This window comes from Lampetra planeri, chromosome 51, assembly GCF_965212315.1.
Source record: "Lampetra planeri chromosome 51, kcLamPlan1.2.h2, whole genome shotgun sequence".
NCBI classification, from domain to species: domain Eukaryota; kingdom Metazoa; phylum Chordata; class Hyperoartia; order Petromyzontiformes; family Petromyzontidae; genus Lampetra; species Lampetra planeri.
This window is the reverse complement of record NC_136157.1, coordinates 7,118,884-7,127,817: the sequence shown is the minus strand read 5'-3', so window position 1 is coordinate 7,127,817 and position 8,934 is coordinate 7,118,884.

The following is an 8,934-nucleotide window of genomic DNA, read 5'->3' as shown; positions in this document are numbered from 1 at the left end:
CCGGATTCTCCCTTCACATGTAGAATCAACATGCATTCAGAATATTTGGCTGCTCTAAATGTCCACACAATAAAGCCACTTGGTTGAGCTATAATTTGTGGCCAGGTCGCTTCTGACAAATTGCTGCATAGCTCAGTGGGCCTTACCTGGTCAAATAAAAAAAATATTAATCTTTATAGTTTCGTTTTACCTGGGCCACCGATGATCTGGCCGGGAGGACCGGGAGATCCTGGGGTCCCCCTATTCCCGGGGGCACCGGACGGGCCGGGGTTCCCAGGGGACCCCGTGTCTCCAGGAGGGCCTGGCAGGGTTCCAGCACACACAAAATCACACACGCGCAACAGAGATTAAGATCCCCCGTGTAGCCCACACAGGCTGTTGGGGCAAGAGCTCTTCGCAAGCAGTACCTCCGAGGGGGTGGAGGGCCCAGTACCACGCCCGGCCATCTTTGTTACCCCAGTGCTGATGTTTTGCATGTCGCAACAGGTACTCATTTGAGGTTGAGTCGACTTAGTAAATCTTCTACTATTTTTATTTTACCAGGTGAGGCCCACTGAGCTATGCAGCTCTTTTTCAGAAGCGACCTGGCCACAAATGATAGCTCAACCAAGTGACTTATCACGTGGAAATGTCTAGCAGCCAAATACTCTAAATGCATGTTTCTAAATACGGAGAGAAAAACCAGAGAACCTGGAGAAAAATCCCCACAACAATGGAGAAAGAGAGACATGCAAACTCTAAATATACAACAGGTGTCAGGGTCGAGATCGAACCTGTGAACACCTGCATACCAGGTGAGGTAGTTAACATCTCCTCGCCACAGGGCGAGGGAGTTAACACCTCGTGGTGGAGGTTCGCTCGCTACGTGGGCGACGCTAGCAGCTCAGTGGGCGGGGCTAGTGGCTCAGTGGGTGGGGCTGAGTGCAGGAGGGGAGGAGCCACCCAGTGGCCTCACGTCCCTGTTCAGCCTCGCGGACACCGTGGCTTCCGCGCTGCATTCACGCAGACGCGGCTGCCGCCCCAACTCCACGGGTGAGATCAGCCCAAACCACAAATAAACACTTGCAGACATGGGGGTGGAGGGGGTGTGTTGGGGAGCGTTGTGTCATCGGGAACGGAGAGGGGATCGAACCTTCCTGCCCCACACTGAACGGTTCAGGACCTGGAAGACCCCGATCTCCCTGTTCACCCTGCGCACACACGGCAGTGACAAAGACAAAGATCCCCCGTCTATTTTTAACAGACTGTTCGGACAAGTGCTGTTAGCGATAAGCTCCTACGAAGGTGGGCACGGCACACGAGGGGTGGGTGGCCAACACCACACTCAGCCAGCTTTGTCTCCCTTGTGGTGATGTCTACACACCGCACAAGGTACTCATTTGAGGCTCAGTTGACCTCAGGTGGCCAAGGACCAGTTAAAATAATCGTCACTGTTGGCCACGAGCGGGATTCGAACTCGGATTACCAGGTTCGTAGCGCAACGTGCTAACTGCTCCACGACCACTCCCAACACTTCCGTGACACACAATGACACACACACACGCGCGCGTCACCACATGTTGGCTCAGTGGTGCTGCAGCTGGGATTCATTCTCTGACCTTTAACCCTAAAAATCCTGGGTTTCCTGGTGACCCCGGGAATCCTGGCTGACCCTGCAGACATGTGGACACACAGATAGAGACACCGAGACACATGGCAAACATAGAGACAGAGACAAGCACAGTAAACATAAACCGTAAATCGTATTTACTTTAAATATAATATCACCTCCACTCAAGGGGGGGGGGGGGGGGGGGGATGGGTAATTGCATAGACACAAAGACACAGAGACACATGGCAAATATAGATACAGAGATACACGGGACCCTCTCCTCACCTTCCTCCCAGGGTACCCCTCTGGGCCGGTGGCCCCCGGTGCGCCCTGCACACACACAGCACAGGAACGAGTGAGCAGTGCACCACCTTGAGCGGCGTGTTAGCGCAGGGTGGGGGGAGGGGGGGGCGTCTCACCGTAGCGAACCCCGGCCGCCCCGGAAATCCCGGATCCCCTGGCTCACCGGAGAAGCCCGACTGCCCCTGCAGCACACGGCACAGACACGGCAGCCATGCCCAGATGGGAGGTGAACCTCGCCTCCGGGAGTCGGGATCAGGGAGGAGGGCGGCGGAGAGGAGGGGTGTCTCTGTGTGATTGTTTCAGGTGAGGTGGTATGTGCTGCGAGTGTGTCTTGTGTGTGCGTGTATAGTGTTAGGGCTTGTATCGGCTGTGTGCCAGCTGTGTGTGCAAGGTGTGCGTGCCAGGTACGTGCCAAGGGTGTGCCAGGTCTGTGCCAGGTCTGTGCCAGGTGCGTACCAGGGGCGTGCCAAGGGTGTGCCAGGGGCATGCCGGGTGTGCATGGCAGGTGTGTGCGAGGTGCCGGAGTCGGTGGTGTCGCTGCGTGGAGAGGGGAGGGGTCACTCACTCTGGGCCCTGGTGGACCCTGTTCCCCGCCACGCGCCGGGTCCCCGGGGTCACCCTGGAACAAACAGAGTGATGTGTCAGGGTAAGGGTTAGACTCAGGGTTAGGGTCAGGGTTAGAGTCAGGATTATGGTCAGAATTAGGGTTAGGATGAGGGTTACGAGTCAGGGCTAGGTTCAGGGCCAGGATTAGAGTTAGCGTCAGGATGAGGCTCTCTGCTGAGCACACAAAAAAGATACAACGGCAAGGATCCCCTGTAGAGCCTCCAGAGACTTGTGGGGTAACGCAGACACAAGCATATGCGTGCGCACACACACACAAAGATCCCCCGTATAGTTGAAGGTACCCAATGGGTTCTCCCTTATCTCCAGTTGTAGCCAATGTTTTCATGGAAAATTTTGATACAGATGCCATCCAGGCATCCACTCTACGTCCGTCCTTGTGGTAGAGATACGTAGATGACACGTTCGTCATCTGGCCACATGGCCGACCAGCTCTGAACCAATTCCTCAACCACATCAATTGCATACACCCAGCCATGAAATTCACCACGGAGGTGGAAAAGGATGTCAAGTTACCATTCTTGGATATTTTAATCGAAAAGAGACCAGATGGCTCAATGGGACACTGTCTACAAGAAAGTCACCCATACGGACGCCTATCTAAAACCTGACTCCCACCACCATCCATCCCAGAAGAATTCTGTCATCAAAACTCTACACCATAGAGCTCGATGTATTTCCGACCATCATCACCTAGCCAGTGAACTGGAACACGAACACCAAGCTCTCAAGATGAATGGATATTCAGACTACACAATCCGTAAAGCTGTCACCCCAAACGTTGGGAAAGAACCATCTGAGGACCCAATCAAAACCATCACCTTGCCATACATAGCAGAGGTCACTACAAAGATTTCCAAAATCATGAGCAAACACAAGATCCAGGTTCGATTTAACACAGTACATAAAATTCATGATCTGATCCCATCTGTGAAGAATGTGATCCCTGATATGCAATACCCCGGCGTCTACAAACTAAGCTGTGCTTGCGGCAGTAGTTACGTTGGGGAAACTTAAGCGACATGTCTCGGACTGCGTTCGTGAACATAAGGCAGATCTGAAACTCGGTAAGACCAATAACTTGGCCGTGGCTGATAATTGTTTTAATGCGGTGGGCTCACATGAAATTGATTTCTCTAAGACGAAGGTACTTTGCAAGCCCGCTGGCTATCAACAAAGATTCGTTCATGAAGCTATCCATATATATAGACACAATTTCAACCGAGAAGATGGGTACAAACTGAGCAATCATTGGAAGGACGTTATCAACCAGTTTAAGTCATAATTGACTCTGATGTCCCCATCCTACCACTTTCCGATGTTAGTTGTGCTTTATACCCATTTCAAACTTGCGCTTTCACAGGGTTCACACCGGCACAGTCTCTTCGCGCGCCGACCCCTTGGTTGCAGCTCTGCGATACTCTCATTAACATGCTAATCTCCCATTAACATGCTAATCTTCCATTAACATGCTAATCTCTCATTAACATGCTAATCTCTCATTAACATGCTAATCTCCCATTAACATGCTAATCTATCTTTAACATGCTAATCTATCTTTAACATGCTAATTTTCACCTGGCAGCCCTTTGATTGGTGGAAAACCAACCACCGTCAGATAGGCTGTCCCCCACTTACATTATCATTGGCTGCTGACATTTGGGCTACGTCCATTTCAAATCTATATAAACAGTTTGCCTTGGAAGCTAACCGCCCTTTTCCTGAAGACGACCGCTTGTTTCGCGATTGAAACGTCGAAGTTTTTTGTTATTTTTTGTTATTTTCTTTAAACCTACCTACGTGACTTTACCGAAAGACCCAAGAATATCCCCCGTATAGCCTGAACAGACGGTTGGGGCAAGTGCTGTTAGCGAGCACCTTTGAAGGCCGGCACAGCACACAAGGGGGTGGGTGGCTAACACCACGCCCGGCCGCCTTTGTCTCCCGAGTGGCGATGTTACACATCCCACCAGGTACTCATTTGAGGCTGAGTCGACCTAGGGGAGGCCAGGACTGGTTCAGGTATTCGTCACTAGTGTTGGCCGTAAGCAGGAATCGACTCGGGTCACTGAGTTCGTAGCGCAGCGCGTTAACTGCTACACTACCCACTACACACGCATGCACACACACACGTCTGTGTGCGTTACCTTATCTCCCTTGGTGAGTGGCTGTGGTGGAGGCTGCACCAGCCGAGAGAACCCTTTGGGTCCCGGAAACCCAACGTCTCCCTGAGGGCACCGTCATCAACAAGACCGACGTCGTCATCATCAATATCATCAGTAGCAGCGTCATCACTATCAGCAGCAGCGAGATGAGCTGCTGCTGATGTAATCCTCACAGCGGCTTTTGGAAAGCCAAAGAATGGTCGCCGCATTGCGCGCTTTTGGATGCGCTTCTGCGCCCTTCCGGAATGCTCTTCTTTCCGATATTAGGAAGCCACTGGAGCTGTTCACTTTTAAATCTAGATTAAAAACGAATTTGTTAGTTTGTTGTCCATTCCCCGCACCTCCAATTAGCAGTTGGCTACATACAGTGCGAAAGAAGTTCAACATACACACATACGAGGCGGTGTCTGTGCGTGTGCCGTACCGCATCTCCACGCTCCCCTCTCAGCCCAGGGACGTTGTCTCCCTGCACAACCACGGACACGGCCAACATCAACTCTCTATCACCATCATCCCACAGCGACCCCCACACACACACAGCAACGCTAACCCAACCTCCACTGCCCACACCCACCACCTAACCCCACCGGGGTGTCTGACCCAACTCACCGGGTCTCCTGGGGCACCGGGGCGTCCTGCAGAGCCCTGGGAACAGACACACATACACGTGTAAACACACGTGTACAGACATCTATGTAGCCGATACTGCCTTCAAGGGCCAGCGTTGAAGACCGGCACACTACACAGTTCCACTACCCCTCCGGCGACAGCTCCACACACCGCCACTAGCTCCTCAGTAACAGCCGCCTCCACAGAGTGCCACTAACTCCTGGGGGCTACAGCTCCCCCACACAGAATGCGTTGTAATATTTTCCCCGCTTTATCATCTGCGGCGCCACCACCTCCACTCCTATGTCGCCCCCTGCCCCCCTCGATTAGGTTAGCCCCCAAAGCTTGTGCAATGTCGGTTCACAGGGGTTTGTTGTGGAGCACCCTCACCGGGGGCCCGTCGCGTCCCGGCGTCCCGGGCGGGCCCTGGCGGCCGGAGTTCCCGGCTGGGCCCTGCATCGAGGTTGAGAAGGGTGGGGGGGGGTAGTGGGGGGTAGTGGAGAGTGGGTGAGGCGGCTCCAAGTCTGTCCAGCGTGCTCCGAAAAGTCCGAAAATTGCGCCCACGATGTGAATTAATTCTTCCAAGATCCCAAACAGCACCCCCTGCCCCACACACTATGTAAACAAGCTATGCACATCCGATTAGCACGGTTGGCTATCTACGGTACAAAAGTAAAAATTGCATGTGTACATACTGTAACGTCATGTCGATACACATTCACACCCATGGGCCACACAGGCTGTGGGGGCAGGTGCTGTCAGTAGCAAGTAGCAACTATTCTAGCCGGCACGGCACACGAGGGGTTGGTGTGGCTGTCTGTGTCACCCTCGTGCTCCATGTACAGTCTGTTCTATAATGCGTGTTTTCATGACGCGAATTGGATATAACGCGATGAATGCATAAGGGAAAACATTTTTTATAACATGGATGCGAATTGGATATAACGCGATCGAGTGAACACAACTACAGGAACAGGCGGTTTTACGGCTGCCTCGGCTTCGCATCGCACAAGGCGTTCGGATGCTGCTGGATGACTCTCGATGCCACCCACGCACCTCAGTCTTTGTTCAGCCTGTGCAGGTGTGTTGTCGCAGACTGTGCTTTACCCTATACTATTTATTATAACGCGACTTTTCAACTACCACGTTTATAGGAGAAGAGACTCTACGTACGTTGAATTTCTTTCGCGCCGTACGTAGCCAACCGTGCTAGGCACCACTCATTCACTCACCGCTGATCTCGGCCGTGGCCGGAAATCGACCCTCGGACGTCAGGTATATTAGCGCAGTGCGCTAACCACTGTGCCACGTGGATCGCACACACATCGTTGACGATGGTATCAAAACAGTTTATCTGACGAGAGACTGAGGCGATGAGAGTGAATATTGTCGGTCATGCTGTTGCTAACGTGAGATGCGATAACGTGGGATGGTCTGTGGGGGGCTCCAGGTAGGTGGCGGGCTCCCTGTCCTGCATTACCTGCTCGCCATCGCGCCCAGGAAATCCAGAATCACCCTGCGGGATCCAATAACACGCACACACACACACAGGTGACAAACACACAGAGGTGATACACACACAGGTGACACACACACACAGAGGTGACACACACATAGGTGACACACACACAGAGGTGATACACACACACACAGGTGACACACAGAGGCGATACACACATAGGTGACACACACACAGACGTGATACACACACATTGCACACACAGGTGACAAACACACAGAGGTGATGCACACAGAGGTGACACACACACAGAGGTGACACACACACAGGCGACACGCACACACACAGGCGACACACACACACGTCACACACACACGTCACACACACATCACACACACAGGTGACACACACATATACACACAGGTGACATTCAAGGACTCGGGATGGTAGGTTTGGGGTCCATTACCGGGGGTCCGATCAGACCCGGCGGGATTGAAGCTGTGTCCCCTTTGATCCCTTTTGCTCCGGGGAACCCCTGCGGATGGGAGAGACAGCGACCCCCAATGAGGAATATCTGATTGATAGGTGAACCTATAAAAATATGTTTGGTTATACCAGGTATGGCCCACTGGGCTTTCTAGTTATTTTTCATAAGTGACCGGTCTACAAATGATAGCTCAACGAAGTGTCTCATCGCGTAGACATTTATACCAGCCAAATAGTCTTCTCGTGTAGACATTTACACCAGCCAAATAATCTAAATGCACATTAATTTTAAAAGTTGAGGGAAAAACCAGAGGACCCAGAGTAAAATCCACACGACTGTGAGGAGAGACACGCAAACTTCAAATATTCCGCAGGCGTCAGGGTCGGGATCGAATCCACGACCTCCTGTATACCGGGCGAGGTGGTTAACATCTCGCCACCGTGATGAAAGCGGGGGGCAGGTATCATATGATGGACAGGCTGGGGGGGGGGGAGTGCCGTGGGAGGACTCACTGGGAACCCCGGCTGCCCCGGTTGCCCAGGCCCCCCGCCCAGGCCGGGATTGCCCCGCGGCCCCCGGGGGCCCCCAGACCCTGGGGGGCCTCGCTTCCCCAGCTCCCCAGGCAAACCCTGCGCAGCCAGAGAGCACATCGCCACCTCCTCCATCACCACCTCCTTCATGATCCATTACCTTCTCCATCACCACCTCCTCCACCACCTCCGTCCTTGTGATGTCAAATTAGAATGCGACGCCGCACTGTGCCGGTTCGCTCTTGAAGAGAGGCGACGAGTCAGAGGCGCCAGGAGCCACATGTGAGTGGGAATGCAGCAGTAGCAGCCACGTGGTGAGCAGACGGCACTGCCAGCAATTCCCCAACCTCTGTCGTCCTCTCTCTGTGTTAAGGTCACTGTTACACTTACTATTACATTTTATCTACATAATTACACCTTTCCATACTTACAACGTGTAATCTTATTTGTATTTTTGTATTTTAAGATTGTTTAATACGGCTAATTACCATTTTACATTTGGCATTTTATAAGGTCTACTTATTCATAATTTTATAGATTTTAGCCCTTTAGTATTACTTAAACTTTGTGACGTTAGTATAGTTAGAGTGTATACCTTTTATATAAGTTTTTAAGATTCCTACTTGTTAAATGTATGCACCGTCCAGCCATAGTGAATTCCTTGTCTGTGCGAACTTACATGGCGATTAAAACCGTTTCTGATTCTGATTCTGTTTGTGGCTGATTGATGAGCGGTAGGAAAGCGGAGCACCCGGAGAAAAATGCACATGCAAGGGGGGAAACGCTCTATCCCGGAAAGACGGGACAGGGGGAGTCCACATATTTTCTGTACCGCCTTCTCCTGGCGAGCCAGGGTACGGCTCCTCCTCGATGTCCATGGGAAGGGAGTTTCATACCATCTGTGCGTGATCCACCAACCCTCGCTGCTGCCTCCACAGTGCTGGATCACATGCGTGGTGATCGTAATGATGATACAGATGAGGTTGGTGAAGTGGCGATGACAGCACTGGTGAAGGTGATGAATGATGGTGGTAATGTTGGTATTGATGGCAATGTGGATGCAAATTGATGATGCTGACGATGATGAGACAGCGATGAAGTTTACGTGGACCTCCTCACCGGGGTTCCATCTCCTCCCATGAACCCGGGAACTCCCGGGAACCCCT